Raw genomic sequence first — 19,560 nt, forward strand, 5'->3', positions numbered from 1 at the left:
TTTTTTAGTGGTGAACATCATTTTGCAAAATAGCATCACTTCCAACGATGAAGATGTTGTTTTACAAAAAAAAAAAAAAAACAAAAATATCACAAGAAAAATATTTTAATTTTTTTAGAGCTAGTTTATACAATTTGTCATCTTTAGTTCATTTTGGGAACCAATATGACATACTACAGTCGTAGTCTTTTCAACCGTTACCCCCTTAAGCTCTGAAAAAAAAGCTATAACAAGTCATAACAGTAGCTATTAACAGGTCATAACGGTAGCTTTTAAGCAAGAAAAGTGAGTTTGAAAAAAAAAAACTTTAGTGAGCTAGGGTGAAAAATCCAGAGCATTAGCCGGTCTAAAATACCACCATCAACTTTTACTTTATCCCACAAATCCATTGTGCAACTTTAAAAACTGCCTAAATATGCATATGATTTAAAGACATATTGATATTAAGAACTATCTGTAGAGGAGTGGTTTCCGTCCGAAAGGTTGGTTGTTGTTGTTGTTGTTGCTGTTGTTTCCGTTGAAGGCTCTGTACGCGGTGCGTACTTCTCATTCCAGTAACCAACAGGATCCTGATAAGATCTAATCACATCCTCACTGAGAAAAAATAAAAAATATGTGAGAAAATGAAATTACTTCTCCGACTTTCTTTATTAAATCGTTGTTTCTGTATTAATTCGGAAAGAAACGTCCATATATAGCTTACCAGATTAAGTCAAAAAGAAAAAACAATGTAGTGAATGGTCATTCCGTCTATCGTCTTCTCTCAAAAATTTTACCTGAATTAAAATTTTATCATTTTACAATCCAATTATATTATATGGTCGGTAGACACAATTATCTTTATTTAATGCCCTCATAATCATGAACTTATATATCACTAGTATTATGCTAGGTGATTTAGGTATAAAAAAGATGAAAGATAATCATAATCGTTTTTATTATTTTAATCACAATGTTTACTTGTGCATTTGATGTTATGTAATTTTGGGTTAACTGTTGCTCAGACAACTCCATCCAGCATATTGCCCAAAAGGAAAGCAAATAACATCAGTCATAAACAAATATTGTTGCAAATTTCAGGACCACAATATAATCAGATTACAATAAACATCATATTTCTCAATTTGCCAACACAATTTAGCAAACATCCACCAAAAGCAAAGTCTGTTTACTATTTTCACTTTGACAAAACAAACATTGGAGATAATCAAGTTCATTTTTATTCCATATCGAATTCACTTTCTATTCATGCAGATGAAGAAATCTATAATCCAGTCTATGAAATGAGAAAGAAAAAAAAATCATACATAAAGTTTGCGTGAGTCAATTAGATTGCAATGAAATCAGAAGTTCTGAATTTTACCTCCATAGATATCTTTATCCGAGAAGTACTTTGCTTTCAAGTAATCGGCGAATTCAGCTTGAATGTTCGTCAATCTCTCGCTTTGCTCCTTACTATCCATGTCTCTATCACACAACGCACTGAGTTTGTAAACTTAATATAAAATCGGATAATTACTCACTTTCTCATCACCATGAGTATCAAAAAAAGTTTGTAACAAAACCCTAATTCCTCCATTTTTAGAAAAAAAAAACATCGAAATTGTGCGGAACAAATCTAAAGTTAGATACCTGAAGAGTAGGAAGAGATCCAACAAATCTAACGAGAGAGAGTCGCGTCCTTGCCACCGAAATATAGACGGAAAATTGCATGTGGATCTTGGGGCTGGGGCTATTTATAGTCCCGTGACCATGAAATTACTGTGTCAATGTGAAAAAGATAAAAAAGTACAAAATTTTACACTTTATAGTTTCAATTCTGTTTTCAAAACATTTTTATTGAAAAATATTTTGTATAAATGTTTTTTTTACGAAACATTGTTTAGTAGTAGTCTTTTCTACGAATGTCCGTTATATGAAGCCGTTAAGTTCAAGGAGTTTTGGATAAAGACAATTTTTGACGTTTTGTGAAACTTCTACAAAGAATCATTTGTGAAATTTCGCCTAAGGACCATTTGTCAACTTGATTAAATCTTGGAGAAAATGACTAATCTAGCCGATTTCGTAATGAGATCTCACTTTTTTTTTTTGCCAAAAATAAAGAAATAGCCCACAATAGCCATCAAAACCTCTGGTTTTAAAATTCATCTATCTTTCACCGGAAACCTACGGTTTGGAGCTTGTATACTTAAGGGAAAAAAAATTTCTTTCAGAATTCATTACGAAACAGTAGGTTTCCAAAAAAGGAAAATATTATATTAGCCCAACGAACTTTTCGTGTTTGTTTTAAAATATTATTTATCTATTTTTCTTTTGGTATTTTGAGGGCTTAAAGTCTATTCATGCTCTTGAAAAAGCACTTTAATATCAACCTTTCTTCATCTCCAACCATTAATACATGCAACAAGATTTCCAACACAACCTAATAGCATAAAGAACAATAAACAAGAAAACCCTAAAAGGGTACCCCCTACATTTATATCAACATACAATATCATCCCCAATTTCCAATTCTTAGTTCTCTGTTCCAAATTCAGGTGAGAGACAAACACAAAAGTCAACCATCAACTATCGATTCAACAAAAGAAGCAAACCTTGATTCATTTCCATTTGAGGCTACAATTGTTTCTATTCGCATCCATGTTGACTCACGTTTCTGGTTGGTTTCCTTGTGTTTAACTTCATCTTCTAGATATTTATTTACACATTCATATGTTAGATCACAACCACTACTAAACCACAATTCAAAATCACCATCATCACCATCTTTCTCCTTATTCACCGGTGAAGAAGGAAAACACACTGGGATTTAAAGAAGGTTTAAAGAAGCATGTGAAGGTTTTTAAGAATGATTTTTCACTCGATTCCATGGATTTGGTTTCATGTATTTTTTGGATGTTAGTGTCGATGTCTATTTTGGAAATCGAGTTCTCCAACGTCTTTCTTCAAGGGTATGTCGTGATGTACCTTTCTTTCCCTGTGAATGTGTCACACTCTCGACCAAGACGGCACAACACGCCGAGCTATGCGACTAAGTTCATGAATTATAGTTAAACAGAATATATAGCACAAGTACAACAATAAACAACATAGTCTACAAAAACGGACACCGAATGAGATAGTTATACGTTTTATACGAGCTTTAACAATCTATGTCTGTCTTAAAAATATAAAGTCAAAATTAGCTAACAGAGTCTAAACAAAAGGTTTAGATCTCGTCGAGGGCTTTCCGAGGATATAATGAACATCAAAAATGGAGTTCGAATGCACTTGTTTTATTCCCTACTTTTATTAATATATTTAGCACACAAAGGCAGTGAACCTGTCTTTTAGTGGTATAGTTTAGTAAGTAAGGTGTCGAACTCAGGGAACGGAAAATTAAACTAACAACTAATTTTAACTAAAACAATTAATGAAAGTAAAAGGTTTTTCTTCTAGTTTTACAAGACTAGAAACTTAAGCAACACTTAATTAACTAAATGACTAAAACAAACAACTAATTCACCAAATTTGATAAAGATGTTTCTATTTAGGTTTAACCAATTCACTCCTATGGTTATTTGTATTTATGATAGATTAATTGTTATTGGCTACCAATTAAAGTGGTTAGGTTCATGTTCATTACTCCTAGCCCTTAGACAATTAACTAATTTAAGCGGTGATCAAATGTTTAAACTAATTAATTCCCTAGATTAATGATTTGGATTAAATAAGATTTGTAGTGGTGAATCAATTAACCTCTTGTTTGATGGTTTCTCAAACAAGCTCACACATTAATCTAATTATTGTCTTATTAATCTTAGTTTCATAATCATTATTCCTAAGCATATGAATTGGTGTTCACATAGACATATGAGGTTAACAACTAAGAGATGTTCATGCAGCTTAATTGTCTTCCAATTAACAGAAAATAATCGTGATTAATGCATAAGGGTCTTTAACAAACTTAATTTAATAGATCACCAATAAACAATTAATCAAAACTAAGAATTAAACCATAGGAGTTCCTTGGTATTCCCCAAACAGAAACAAAAACGAAATTAGTTCATAGTTGCAGTAAAATCACACACAAAAATAAGTTTAACTAGATTAGACATCATCAAATCCTAAAGCTAAGTGGAATGATTAACCTAGTTGCTTCAATTCTTCAAAAGGTTGGAGATTAGAATTCCTCAGCGTCTTCCAGTGCTCTCAATCGCAGAAGGATCTTCAAAAATCGCCAAAAGTGTAGTCCCCTCGGATAAAGGTTCGATTTTTATAGATATCTCAAAGCAGGGGGTACTCGGCGAGTAGCAGACCCAACTCGCCGAGTAGACTCGTTGTTATCCGTCTTAGATCAGGAGCCGTGGCTATCTTCTGGAATATTCAGCTGGACTCGCCGAGTAGACTCGTGTACTCGCCGAGTAGATGGACTTTTGTTCCTCAATCTTCATTCTTTGGTCTTTAATTGCTTTCCCTTGCTCCCTTTCACTCCCAAGCATGTCTTTTGGACTGAAAACAAAATTTAAACAATATTAAGTACCTTTTGTCCATATTATTCACATAATTAGTTTAAAATGAATAAAAATGTATACTAAATAATTAACTAATTATGCACATATCAAAATACCCCACACTTGACTTTTGCTTGCCCCCAAGCAAAACTAAAAATTTAAAACATATTAGAATCACATATGACAACTCCAATCTAACCCAACCATTATGCCGAGACCGCAACGCGTGCATTTGTGTCTAAAATTTTTCCTAAGGACCTCCCATACTCCAAATACTCACAATCCTCATAAACACTTGCCCACTCATCCCGAACTATGCTCATTTTATGCAACCCTCCGAATCCATCCTCAGAAAACCTCTTACCCTCAAGATATTTTTAATTGAGCAACCCAAGCATACATAATCTAGAATTACAACTTTTTCGATACCACTATGGAACTCTTTTGGAATTCTTCACTTCCTTTGGTAATTTGATCTTTGATCTCTTTGAATTCACCACCTTTATTGTTTGATTTTTGGTATCTTCAACTTTTTGAATTTCTTGGAATTTTTGATCTTCTAATTTCATATTTGACTTTGATGCTCCAAAAATTCTTCAAACTTTTCTTGTAATCCTCTTTTTTTTTTTTTTTTTTTTTTTTTTTTTTTTTTTTTTTACATGTACCCCACTTTTTTCACTCAAATCCCTACATGCTTAAGAAGGGGCGCTCAATCTCAACCTTTATTGGCTAACGATAACAATCTTCCTGGATACATTTCAGGTTTAGGCTGCTAAACATATTGCATCCCTCGAGCCGAGCGGGGTCGTGTTTTTGTCCCATGATTTCACTGGAATAAGGAAGCCACGAATGCACTAGAACGTATATAGGCTCAACTAAACATTTGGGTTATCATGCAATTATCAACACAATTCTAACATGGAATCCTAATTTTACTTTTACCAAAATTTTCTAAATTAAGTTCTAAGTAATATTTTTGGTATGCAACAAAATTTTTAAAATTAGCCTAAATTAAGATTCTAAGTTTTCTACTTATGTGACCAACCCCCTACCCCATACTTATTTTATGCAATGCCCTCATTGCATATTATGCAAAAATAAAAATGCAAATATAGAGAGAATTGGAACAAACTCCCCTGGGTAGCAGTCGATAGGTTGATACTCTTTTCTTCAGCTCCTTCTTCTCTTGACTTTCACCATGGGAACAGCTCATCCATGGCTCGGGTGTCATGCGTCTCGTGTGGTTGACAGCTCGAAAATTTTAAGGAACAAGCTTCTTTAGAATATCTCCAGAGACAATTCCTCCCAAAAAGTGGGTAAATGTTGCAGTGAAAGTGCCCAAAGCAGTTCTGGAATTCGAAAATTGGCAGCCTACTCGGCGAGTAGTATCGTGGACTCGGCGAGTAGCTCTTGTCTTAGAACGGTATCGTGCAATAACTCATGTACTCGCCGAGTAGAATTTGTGCACTCGGCGAGTAGAACTGTCAGTTCCAAAATTAATATAGCTGATGCTCCATTCGACTCTGGTTCGGAAATGCAAACTGACCCTCTCTTCTAATTTCTTCAGTAATAGCACACTCCATTACTCTCAACTTGCACGGACTCAATCCTAAGGACAACACTCCATTTTTTTTTCTTAAAAATCTTTTAATCCCTTCTTGACCCTCAAATTAGCATGCCTCCTAATCTTCTATCCTGAAAAAAAAATTAAACAACTAAAAGTGACACTAATAATCAAACCACCAAACATCATCCAAGTGTTTTAACATTTGTCCATAACATAATTAAAACATCATAAAAAAAATTTAAAAGAAAACAATTCTTCATCATTCATCCTCCATATCGGCTCCTCCCGTGCCACTTCCTCCTTCTCCGGCTCTCTTCCTCATCCGCTCATCCCAATTCATGATATATGGATATCCTGGACCGGGTCTTGGGGCAAAATTCATTTGTTGAAAAAGGTATTCAAGAGATTGGTTATTGTAGTTCACCCCTTGCGCAATGCCATCTAGGTAGCGGCGGTGCTCTAATTGATTCCATCCGTCATTATCCTCCTCCACCGGAATAACCGGTGGGTCTTCTCGCACCCGCTCGCTACGCTGTCAGACCCGCCTCCCCGGCTCCTCCGGAATCGTCGGCTCGTCTTCATGTGGGATGGTGAATGAGTCACCAAACTTCTCGACTATCCTCGCCCTCCGATATAATGCGTGTTGAATGGTGGAGGGTGGATAACCGTGAGCGCCCTAGCTTGCGGCAGATCAAGTATCCCAAATGACTTGGCCAGTCGAGTGATAAACATTCCTCTATTGATTTTTGAATTGACTTTCTCCTTGACCGCTCCTTCGGCAAGGAATTTGGCAATGCAGTACGGGAGGTTGCAAAAGGCTTCGGGAGTAATGATGCTCCATAAATAGAAGATGTCAAGGGTTGGGACCTTGTCCCAATCCTTCCTTTGGTTGATGGTGCTGGCAACAAATCGGTGAATAAGGCGGTGGATCGGTGAGCGGATGTGGCCTTCTTGGGCGGTGGAAGGAATATAAACTCGGTTGGCGATCGTGTTCCACCATGTTGAGGCCACCACTGCCTCGGGAAGTTCTTTGTGGCTGTTTTCCAGGAATGTTTCAAAATCTTCCGTCAACATCATGCTTTGATCATAAATTCCAAACCTCCACGAGAACTCAGCAACGCTGCACTGTCGCAGCTCTCCACCCAAAGAAAAAGAGATTATGTTGGGATTGTAGTAGTCACTACCACCTCGGAATGAGATGGTAGCAAAAAACTCCCAGCACAACTCAACATACACGGACTCCTGAATTTTGAACAATTGTAACCACCCATCACACGTGATGGTGGTGTACCCCAAACTACACTCTTTCACCAAATACGGTGTAAGCTCCTCCTCCAACCCGACATTGCCCAGCCAACCCCAGTCAACCGCATTTGGGAGATGAATTTCCTTTTGCTTGAGGGCTTCCAACCTGTTTCTAGCCCTGGTTTGGGATGACTTGGAAGTTATGTGTTGAAAGGAAAGCCATGGAATATCACTTTGACTTCCCTCGCGTGAAGACTGCCCCCTTCTGAACATGGTTCCTGCATACAAACACCAACAAACATACCAGCAAACAATACCCAGTAATTAAAAACAAGAAAGTGGGTCTGAATAGTCATCTACTCGCCGAGTACACAACCTACTCGGCGAGTAACATGAACTGTGGGACTGGATTGTCTCGGACCTGTGTATAGCGGTTAATAATCCAATTTTTTTCACAGGGGTTTGTTGTAATAGCCTATCTAACCACAAATCATAAAGAAATTCGTCCTAATATCACGTAATTCATGGCTAATTCGAAACCCCAGAACTTGAGGAAACCCCCAAATCCGAAATCAAATAAAATCGGGGCAAATCCATGATAAAGATCGAACCTTTAAGGATTTTATAGTGTAAAGATGTTACCTTTTTGGTTGAATGATGCAAATCGAGTAGAAAATCGGAGAACTGGAATCGCGAAAATCGCCTGCTGCTCGAGGATATGCTGTGCACGGTGAGTATGAGGTGTAATGGGTGAAAAACCCTCTTTTTACAGACTTATAATTCACCCGTGTAAATCGGCTACTCGCCGAGTAGAAAGGACCTACTCGCCGAGTACATATGCAAGTCCGTGTTTTTTCGGGTTACTCGGGTAGGTACTCGCCGAGTATACGTGCCTACTCAGCGAGTAAACCTTGCAGTTTGAAAATTTTGTGACAATTTTGAAAAATTTATGTATTTTCTCCTTTTTTAAACCATCCACCCCACACTCTAAGCATTGCTTGTCCTCAAGCAGTTATGTTCTTAAAATAAATGAAGAAAAGAAAGAAAAAATAAAGTAAAAGAAAAGGAAAGAGAATGCAAACTTGAAACTCGGGTTGCCTCCCGAGAAGCGCTTCTTTTTAGGGAGTCGTTAGCTGGACTCCTCCCCTTCTACGTGGCTGCAATCTTTTCCAGCAACAGCAACTTTTCCATTCCTTCATTCCGGGGTACTCCTTCTTCATATTTTTTTAACCCTATGACCATTGACCTTGAAAGGCGTGCCATCTCTTGATAATAGCTCTGTAGCACCATGTGGAAACACCCTCTTCACTATAAAAGGCCCATCCCACCTTGACTTGAGTTTTCCCGAGAAAAGCTTTAGTCTTGAGTTGAAGAGCAACACTTTTTGGCCTTCATGAATTTGTTTATCTTTGATCCTCTTATCATGCCACATCTTGGTCTTCTCTTTATATAGCCATGAGCTGGAGTATGCATCATTCCTTAGTTCTTCAAGAGCATTCATTTGCATTAACCAGTTGCTCTTTAATTCCTCTATGTTAAAATTACACCTCTTCAAAGCCCAAAACGCCTTGTGTTCTAGCTCCACCGGTAAATGACATTGCTTTCCATAAACTAACTTATATGGTGTGGTACCAATAGGTGTTTTGAAAGCTGTACCAAAGGCCCAAAGTGCATCATCTAGCTTATCCGACCATTCCTTGCGATTTCTCCCCACCGATTTCTCCAAAATTCGCTTTAAGGCTCGATTTGTCACTTCGGTTTGTCCACTAGTTTGTGGATGGTATGATGTGGAAAACTTATGGGTGACCCCATATTTCTTTAACACCTTTTCCAATTGATCATTGGCAAAATGTGTGCCTCGGTTACTTATAAGGGCTTTCGGGACTCCAAATCGTGAGAATAGTTTCTTTAAAAACCGTACTACCACCCGTCCGTCATTTGTTGGTAATGCTTGTGCTTCCGCCCATTTGGATACGTAATCCACCGCCACTAGTATGTATTTGTTTCCTTTGGACATGGGAAATGGTCCCATGAAGTCAATTCCCCACACGTCGAACACCTCGCATACTTGGATGCTATGTTGTGGCATTTCATTTCGAGATGAAATGTTTCCCACCCTTTGACAAGCATCACATTCTTTGACAAATTGGGTTGCATCTTTAAAAATTTTGGGCCAATAAAACCCAATGTCAAAGATCTTCTTCGCCGTGTAATGTGCTCCATGATGTCCACCCGTGGGCCCGCTATGACAATGCTCTAGTATTTTCTGGCTTTCCTTCCCGAATATGCATCTTCGTATGATCCCATCCGCACAGCTTCGGAAGAGGTATGGCTCATCCCAAAAGTAATATTTTAATTCAGCAAAGAATTTCTTCTTTTGTTGACTGCTAAAGTCTTTCGAGATGTAATTTGTGGCTAAGTAATTAGCTATGTCCGCGAACCATGGCTCTTCTCCCACTGTCACCATGATGTACTCGTCTGGGAAGTCGTCTCCAACTTTATCTTCTTCCAATTGCGGGTTATCAAGCCTTGACAAGTGGTCAGCTGCCACATTCTCCATTCCCTTCTTGTCTCGTATCTCTATGTCAAATTCTTGAAGAAGTAGCACCCATCGTATCAGTCTTGGCTTGGCATCCTGTTTGGAGAACAAATACTTGATAGCCGAGTGGTCAGTAAAAATAGTAGTTTTAGATAAAACTAAATAAGGGCGGAATTTGTCAAATGCGTACACCACAGCTAGTAATTCTTTTTCAGTGGTGGTGTAATTTTCCTTGGCTGGGTTTAGAGTCTTGCTAGCATAATATATGGGTTGAAAGTGCTTATCAACCCTTTGACCAAGGATAGCTCCTAATGCATAGTCACTAGCATCACACATAATCTCAAAAGGTAAGTTCCAATTTGGTGCAATAATGATCGGGGCATTAGTTAGTTTTTCCTTTAAAAATTCAAATGCCTCTAAACATTCTTTAGTGAAATTAAATGGTGCATCTTTTAGTAGTAATTGTGTTAGAGGTCTAGTTATTTTTGAAAAATCCTTTATGAAACGCCGGTAAAAACCCGCGTGTCCTAGAAAACTCCTAATGCCCTTCACATTGGTTGGTGGGGGTAATTTGGCAATAGTGTCTATCTTTGCCCTATCCACTTTAATTCCCATTTTGGAAATTTTGTGGCCCAACACTATACCCTCCTTGACCATAAAATGACATTTCTCCCAATTGAGGACCAAATCGGTTTTTTCACACCTAGCAAGCATTAAATCAAGATTAGTGAGACAATCATGGAAAGATGATCCAAAAACGGAAAAATCGTCCATAAAAACTTCCATGAATTTTTCCACCATATCGTGGAATATAGCTGTCATACACCTTTGAAAAGTCGCGGGTGCATTGCATAACCCAAAAGGCATGCGTCTATAAGCGAAAGTCCCACTTGGGCAAGTGAATGTGGTCTTTTCTTGGTCCATTGGGTCTATGGGTATTTGAAAATAAACCGAAAATCCATCTAGAAAGCAATAATAGCTATGGCCTGATAATCTTTCTAGCATTTGATCAATAAAAGGTAAGGGAAAATGGTCTTTACGAGTGGCATCGTTTAGCTTTCGATAATCGATGCACACTCTCCAACCGGTTACCGTTCGTGTCAGAATTAGTTCATTCTTTTCATTGGTTATGACCGTCACCCCTCCTTTCTTGGGCACCACTTGGACCGGACTCACCCATGGACTGTCAGAAATGGAATATATAATTCCCGCATCTAAAAGCTTGACCACTTCCTTCTTGACTACTTCTTGCATATTCGGGTTAAGTCTTCTTTGGTGTTGTACAACCGGCTTTGCTCCTTCTTCCAGGTTGATCTTGTGGGAGCAATAGGATGGACTTATTCCCTTGATGTCGGTGATGCTCCATGCTATGGCCCGTTTCTGCTTCTTCAACACTTGCACGAGTTCTTCTTTTTCAGAATTGGTCAGGTCAGAGGCTATAATTACTGGCTTTTGGTTGCCTTCTTCGAGAAAAGCATACTCCAAATGTTCTGGTAAAGTTTTAAGCTCCGATTTTTGGCTCTGACTGTTGGACTCGCCGAGTGCAGGTAGGGTACTCGGCGAGTTTGTGGCCGTATTCACGACTTCTGCCTTTTCTTCAGAGGTACTCAGCGAGGATATCGGTCCTACTCGGCGAGTAGAACTGTTTGTGTTCTTTACCAATTCTTTGTAGTCGGCTTCTTCCAGCAGTCTTTCAATTTCCATCAAGTCTTTTTCTGGATCAAATTCTTCATCCTCAGCTGTGAACTTGATGGAATCTTCAGTTATGCCTTCCTCCAGTAATTCATCTAACATATCGATTGAGAATGCCGTGTCGTCACTGTTCCTTGAATACTTCATGGCTTGGTCCACTCCGAATGTGACTGAATCTTCTCCTACCCGCAAGGTGAGCTTTGAGTCCCTCATGTCTACTATAGCACTTGCCGTGTTGAGGAAGGGTCTTCCAAGGATGATTGGCACTTGTGGATCCGCCTCCATGTTTAGAATGATAAAATCGGCAGGAAAGACAAATTTGTCCACCTTGACTAGTATGTCTTCGCATATGCCTCTTGGGAAGGTGACTGTTTTGTTGGCCAAGTGTATTGCCATGCGAATTGGCCTTGGTTCCGGGAGATCCAGCTTCTTAAAGAACGAATATGGCATTAGATTCACACTTGCTCCCGAATCGGCTAAGACATGAATGATGGTCAAGTTGCCAAATTAGCAAGGTAAGGTCAAACTCCCCAGATCACCTTTCTTCTTTGGTAGCTTATTTAGCATAGCAGCCGAGCAGTTTTCATTGAGTACCACCTTCTTCACTTCTTCCATCTTCCTTCTATTGGTGAGAAGTTCCTTAAGGAACTTTGCATACTTGGGCATTTGCATGACGGCTTCAATGATGGGTATGTTGATTTGAAGAGTCTTGATATGATCTAGAAACTTCTGATACTCCTCTTCCTGCTTCTCCTTCTTAGCTCGGGCTGGGTATGGCATGGGAGGCTGGTAAAGTTTTTCAGGAACCTGTGCGGTGGGATTTTGTGATGTACTCGCCGAGTCCATACGTTGTACTCGGCGAGTAAGACTGTCAGAGTGCATTTCTTGGTTTTCTGCTTGCTTTTTTTGCCTCCTCCTTCTGTAATTTCTTGGATAACTCAGTCTGAATAGGTGCCAGGGGAGTGATTATCTTCCCACTTCTTGTTGTGACAATGTTTATTTGTGCGCCTCGTGGGTTATTTTCAGTTTTTCTAGGAAGTTCGCCCGGTGACCTTTGGTTGATTTGTTGAGCAAGTTGCCCAAGCTGTGTCTCTATATTGTGGATAGATGCTTGCTGGTTCCTTAGCATGGTCCTTGTTTCTTGAATTGCAGCATCATGGTCACTATGTCTTTTTTCTGAAGCAGCTACAAATTTTGTGAGCATTTCTTCCAAGCTGGGCTTCCTTTCTTGCACCGGCTCCTCCTTTTGGTAGAACCCTCTCCCTTTTTGCCTAAACCTTTCCTCCTTGGCTTTCTTGTACTCTTTATAAGGGAGCCAATCTTTCTTTTGTTTGCGCCAGTCTTCATCGTATCGGTCTCCACTTGAATAACACACTTGCGCCTTCTTGTTGCCATTCTCATCTAAATCACAGTCTCTAGTGAGGTGAGGCCCATTGCAGTTTTCACAACCCACCCGAATAGCATGGATTGTTTGATCCATCTTATCCATCCTCCTATCCATTGTTTTTAGCATAGCCATGTGTAACACCAAGAATTTAAAAATAATTTTTTCGCATTTTATAAAGACAAACTTTATTTAATATTCATAAAAACATCATTGTTTGTAATTCATTTCATAACATATAAAAACCCCAAGATCACACAATATAGAATCCCGCGTGTGTGCACTGATCAGGCCGGCGCCTTCCCGTGATCCTCACTAGTACCTGAAACAAATAACACCAACACTGTAAGCATAAAGCTTAGTGAGTTCCCCAAAATACCACATAACACATATTAGCCACTCGAGGCTATAACTCTGTGGGTCCGTGCACCCATACTCTGTGAACCCTCAGGTTCTAACTCTGTAAACAAGCATAGCATAAATCACATAGAAGAATGCAGTGCAACACATAACATACATAGCATACAAATACTCTATCATATAACTCTGGTTACCTACTCAAGGTAAAGTATAGTGAGAAGACTCACCTCGCGCGTCTCGATATCTCACAATCCTGGGAATCCCTCGTGCCCGATTCTCCGAGCTCTAATCCTCCTATAACATCATACGTCCCTAGTTAACACTTTATATCTCTAATGTTGACTATCCCTAAGAAGTCAACACAGGTCCACTCTGGTCAACGGTCAACGGTCAACGGTCAACTTTGACCGGACTCGGCGAGCGCTAGGGCGATTCGGCGAGTCTAGACGTTCTCACCGATTCTCTAAGATTCCCTTTTCTACACGTCGAGTATCCCCCTGACTCGACGAGTTCCTCCTGGAAGAATCGCGGGGCCACCCCGACTCAACTCGCCGAGTCTGAAGAACAACTCGGCGAGTCCCAGTTCGACTCAGACCACCTGTTAACCCTCTCTAACTCGCCCTGACTCACCGATCCAACCCATAACCCGGACAGGACCATTCTAAGGCAATCTTCAAGCTACTCGCCGAGTCTGTTCATCGGACTTGGCGAGTCCATGCCATGCAACCGCTCAAACTGCTTTCTAACGTCAGATCTGCTCCGGCAATTCATAGGTCTGGCCTTCCTAGACTGGTTCATCACGTAAAGTCCTTATTTCGGTGCTCATAATACACCCCATGACTCATAATTGACGTTTTAGACCTAAGGCATAAGGATTCCAATCCAAAACCTCCATTGATTCCCGAAAAGCTCAGGTATGGGACATTCTGGACTTCCAAGGGTCCTAATATAGGGTTCCAATCGCTTGGGGGACTAAGGAAACACTCAATCTAGCCACAAAAGGGTTCCATAAACCCTAAATCCATATACACATCAACATAGAAGGGAACAACTCGAAAATATTACCTGAATAACGTTGCTCTGTGTCCCCAACCCTCAGAATATGGCTTCTCCTGTTGTTCCCTTAACCAAGCCTCCTCCTCCTTGCAAAATAATACTTCCAAGATCAATAATGGTCTTCTACCTTGCTCCAGATGCTCACAATCGAATTAGGGTTTCACTCAAAGGACTAGGGTGAACAATGACGACCATAAGGCCCCTTATATATGTCCCAAACCTGGGAAGTTAGGGTTTCGCTAAACAGCGCGGACTCGCCGAGTCCAGTCCCGAACCCGCGACCAGATCCGCGATCCTACTCGGCGAGTTTGAGCTCCAACTCGCCGAGTCCCCTCTTAAAATACCCAAAATCATAAATATAACAATACCTGGAATTCCGGGCTATTACACCATGACCGCGCATAAGTCTTCAGTAGCTGCATAAGCGGCTCCCTTAGTGACATCATGCCTAGGGTTGTGGTATTCTCTAGAGTGTTTAGAGAATTCTTCAATCAATTCTTTGATCACCGGGGGTGGCTTCTTTGTGAGTGGGCCTTGCGAGTCTAGTAACTGCCTGGTTGTGACATTGACTCCATCATAGAAGATGGATACTTCTTGCTGGCTGTTAAGGTCATGGTGTGGGCAGTTTCTTAGTAAGCTCTTGTACCTCTCCCATGCTTCATATAGCGACTCTCCAGCTTGTTGTTCAAAGTTAGCAATGGCCTTCTTAAACTTGGCTATCTTGGAAGGTGGGCAAAAGTGACCAATGAATTCTTCTTTCATCTTGGCCCTAGTGGTGACTGATTCGGGGGGGAGTGACTTGAGCCAGTCTTTTGCAGCACCTTTGAATGTCACCGGAAGCATATGAAGTAGTTGAGTCTCGCGGGGCACATTTGGAACATTGAAATAATCAGCTACATCATTGACTTCATCCAAATGTTTGTAGGCATCTTCATGGTCTTTTCCATAAAAAGGTATTTCCTTAAGTAAAGCTAGGATATGACCCTTTAGCTTGAAGGTAGCAGTCGCGGGAATTGCGGGTTGCACAAGTCCCGGGCCAGTGTCGTCCCGCATCCTCTTCTTCCATTCTCCCATGGGGATTTCATCAATGTTAGCCATTGTGACAGCTAACTCTTCCTCGGACTCGGTTTCGTGCTCGTATGTCGAGTCCTCTTCTTCCTCGGTCTCATACTCGATATCCTCCTTAGCCGGTTCGTCGATTACTAAGGAAGCGCTGGATGCTCCTGATTTGCTGCTCTTCTTTTTCCCAAAAACAGTCTTCAAATTGGACAAGGGTGACTTCTTTGGTGTATTTGAACTCTCGACGTCCTTTCCCTTGTTTCTTTTCAATGCGGTTTCGGGATCTTCAAACGGGGGTACCAGCGGGGTGTTTGATCCTTTGGTCATGAAAGTCCTGAAATAAACAGAATAAAAGCGTAAAAAGAACAAAAAAAATTGTACTAAAAGAAATAGAAAATTTAACTGCTGATTACGCTGCTACTCGCCGAGTAGGTGAGACTACACTCGGCGAGTACCAGTGTGTTTTTGAAAAAATTATAAACTTAATATTAAAACTAAAACAGATACTAAAACCTAATTACTGACTACTAACTGCAATAAAGTAACTTTATGCAAGTAAACTCACACAAAGGATCGAAAAAAATTAGAAATTAGATTAATTATTTAGAACCGTTCCCCGGCAACGGCGCCAAAAACTTGATGTGTGTAAAATGCACTTGTTTTATTCCCTACTTTTATTAATATATTTAGCACACAAAGGCAGTGAACCTGTCTTTTAGTGGTATAGTTTAGTAAGTAAGGTGTCGAACTCAGGGAACGGAAAATTAAACTAACAACTAATTTTAACTAAAACAATTAATGAAAGTAAAAGGTTTTTCTTCTAGTTTTACAAGACTAGAAACTTAAGCAACACTTAATTAACTAAATGACTAAAACAAGCAACTAATTCACCAAATTTGATAAAGATGTTTCTATTTAGGTTTAACCAATTCACTCCTATGGTTATTTGTATTTATGATAGATTAATTGTTATTGGCTACCAATTAAAGTGGTTAGGTTCATGTTCATTACTCCTAGCCCTTAGACAATTAACTAATTTAAGCGGTGATCAAATGTTTAAACTAATTAATTCCCTAGATTAATGATTTGGATTAAATAAGATTTGTAGTGGTGAATCAATTAACCTCTTGTTTGATGGTTTCTCAAACAAGCTCACACATTAATCTAATTATTGTCTTATTAATCTTAGTTTCATAATCATTATTCCTAAGCATATGAATTGGTGTTCACATAGACATATGAGGTTAACAACTAAGAGATGTTCATGCAGCTTAATTGTCTTCCAATTAACAGAAAATAATCGTGATTAATGCATAAGGGTCTTTAACAAACTTAATTTAATAGATCACCAATAAACAATTAATCAAAACTAAGAATTAAACCATAGGAGTTCCTTGGTATTCCCCAAACAGAAACAAAAACGAAATTAGTTCATAGTTGCAGTAAAATCACACACAAAAATAAGTTTAACTAGATTAGACATCATCAAATCCTAAAGCTAAGTGGAATGATTAACCTAGTTGCTTCAATTCTTCAAAAGGTTGGAGATTAGAATTCCTCAGCGTCTTCCAGTGCTCTCAATCGCAGAAGGATCTTCAAAAATCGCCAAAAGTGTAGTCCCCTCGGATAAAGGTTCGATTTTTATAGATATCTCAAAGCAGGGGGTACTCGGCGAGTAGCAGACCCAACTCGCCGAGTAGACTCGTTGTTATCCGTCTTAGATCAGGAGCCGTGGCTATCTTCTGGAATATTCAGCTGGACTCGCCGAGTAGACTCGTGTACTCGCCGAGTAGATGGACTTTTGTTCCTCAATCTTCATTCTTTGGTCTTTAATTGCTTTCCCTTGCTCCCTTTCACTCCCAAGCATGTCTTTTGGACTGAAAACAAAATTTAAACAATATTAAGTACCTTTTGTCCATATTATTCACATAATTAGTTAAAAATGAATAAAAATGTATACTAAATAATTAACTAATTATGCACATATCAGTAGCCTTCGGGTAGGAGATCCCGAGTCAGTATTCTGCCCGACTAGTTGTCGATACTCATCTATAGTACTTTGTAAGTGAGATACACTTACTCTGCCACCATGCAATTTATAATCAGTTATAATTCATTACTAGGAACTTATAAGTAAGATTTACCAATGATTCCAAGCCGTTATACTGCTTGATATACTTACATGAGTAATGTCTAGGCTGGATTTAGTGAGTTATTTGAAGTGGGATTTCCAAACAGTATACTATGTATACTAAACAGACCCTACCTCTAATATAATCCTACATGGTTATTCCTTGTTTAGATTTTGAAGTAGACTTTAGGACTATTGAGGAATCTAAACCCTTAGGATAATAGACTAAAACTTAACGTTATGTACATCTAGGTCTTTTGGAAAAATGGTGTAAGGTGAAGCTCTACCCGATTCACCAATCACCAGACACTTTTCTCAGGTGAGTGCGTAGTTTCTATCAAGATCGTAATCTAAAATAAAAATATTATTTATATAAGAGGGGATCTGCACTTTCGGCCATATAGGGCTTCAAATGGAGTAGCCTTTATGCTCGTGTGATAAGTACTTTTGTAGGGAAACTCGACAAGGGGTAAATGAGTATCCCATGCCTTCCTAAAGTCGATCACACAGGCTCGCAACATATCTTCCGAGGTTTGAATAGTTCTCGCATTTTGTCCGTCGGTTTGTGGATGGTAGGCTGTACTCATGTCCAGCCTAGTTCCTAGGGAACTTTTTAGCGATTGCCAAAACCTTGAAGTGAATCTACTATCTCTATCGGAGATAATGGATATGGGAACACCATGCAATTGTACGATCTCTCTAATGTATGTTCTTATTAGCTTCTCCATCTTGTCAGTCTCTTTGATAGGCAGGAAGTGTGCGGACTTGGTTAACATTTCAACGATCACCCATATGGTATCCAGACCACCCGTTGTCTTGGGCAACTTGGTTATGAAGTCCATTGTGATCCGCTCCCTCTTCCATTTAGGTATCTCCGGTTGCTGAAGTAAACCTGATGGTTTCTGGTATTCGATCTTAACCTTTGCGCAAGTAGGCATTTACTCACGAAGGTAGCAATCTCTGCTTTCATGTTAGACCATAATTATAACTTTTTAAGATCCAGATACATCTTATCTAAACTTGGGTGGTCGGAATATCGAGTATTGTGCGCATCGGTCATGACTAAGTCTCTAAAGCCACTGTGTTTCGGTGTCCAGATCCGATCCATGAAATATAAAGCTCCGCCACTTTTGACTTCCAAGTTCTTATCCATCACTCTCAGGGATTCACTTGCCACATTTTCAAATTTCAAAACGTCGATCTGTGCCTCCTTAATTTGTAATGGATAGTCATAGTCAATGATTTGACTCTACGGCCAGAGTATTCTTTCCGACTTAGGGCGTCAACTACTACGTTGGCCTTGCCGAGATGATAACGAATTTCACATTCGTAAGTAGCTCGACCCACCGTCGTTGTCTCATGTTGAGCTCCTTCTGGTCGAATATATGTTGTAGGCTTTTGTGGTCGGTAAAGATAGTGCTTTTCGTACCGTACAGATAGTGTCTCTAGATCTTAAGAGCAAACACAACTGCTCCTAACTCAAGATCATGTGTGGTGTAGTTGACCTCGTGTGTCTTCACCTGCCTTGAGGCGTAGGCAATGACCTTACCTCTTTGCATTAGAACAATACCAAGCCCTTGATTTGATGCATCATAGTAGAACACGAAGTCTTCTATTCCTTCTGGGAGGGATACTATTGATGTGGTGCATAAGGCTCGTTTCAGCGTTTGGAACGCTGTCTCTTGCATCTCTTCCCAATCAAAGGCCACGCCCTTCTGGGTCAAAGTCGTAAGAGGTTTCACAATTCGGGAGAAGTTCTGAATGAACCTACGATTGTAGCCAGTGAGGCCTAGAAATTGACGAATTTCTGTAGGTGTCTTCTGTGCCGACCAGTTCTCAATGGCTTTTATTTTGGAAGGGTCCACATGAATTCCTTCTTCACTAACAACGTGACCCAGGAATTCGACTCTTCGAATCCAAAACTCGCATTTAGAGAACTTCGCGTAGAGCTTCTCTGATTGTAATGTTTCCAAGATTTGACGTAGATGCTTACTATGCTCTTCGTTACTACGAGAGTAGATAAGTATGTCATCT

The 19,560-nt window shown here is 39.5% G+C and overlaps 1 long non-coding RNA gene and 1 other non-coding gene across 2 annotated transcripts; one reads left to right on the top strand and one right to left on the bottom strand.

The window, feature by feature from the left end:
• Positions 1 to 1,056: 1,056 nt before the first annotated feature.
• LOC111910870 (uncharacterized) lies at positions 1,057 to 1,710 on the bottom strand. The gene is made up of 3 exons (XR_002856670.3): positions 1,633 to 1,710; positions 1,364 to 1,467; positions 1,057 to 1,276 (listed from the first exon to the last, which is right to left on the bottom strand). It is a non-coding gene; the product is annotated as an uncharacterized LOC111910870 (long non-coding RNA).
• Positions 1,711 to 14,943: 13,233 nt separating this feature from the next.
• LOC111910878 (small nucleolar RNA R71) lies at positions 14,944 to 15,050 on the top strand. Its single transcript, XR_002856673.1, has one exon. It is a non-coding gene; the product is annotated as a small nucleolar RNA R71 (small nucleolar RNA).
• Positions 15,051 to 19,560: the final 4,510 nt, after the last annotated feature.

Source organism: Lactuca sativa, chromosome 4 (assembly GCF_002870075.4).
Source record: "Lactuca sativa cultivar Salinas chromosome 4, Lsat_Salinas_v11, whole genome shotgun sequence".
Taxonomy (NCBI): Eukaryota; Viridiplantae; Streptophyta; class Magnoliopsida; order Asterales; family Asteraceae; genus Lactuca; species Lactuca sativa.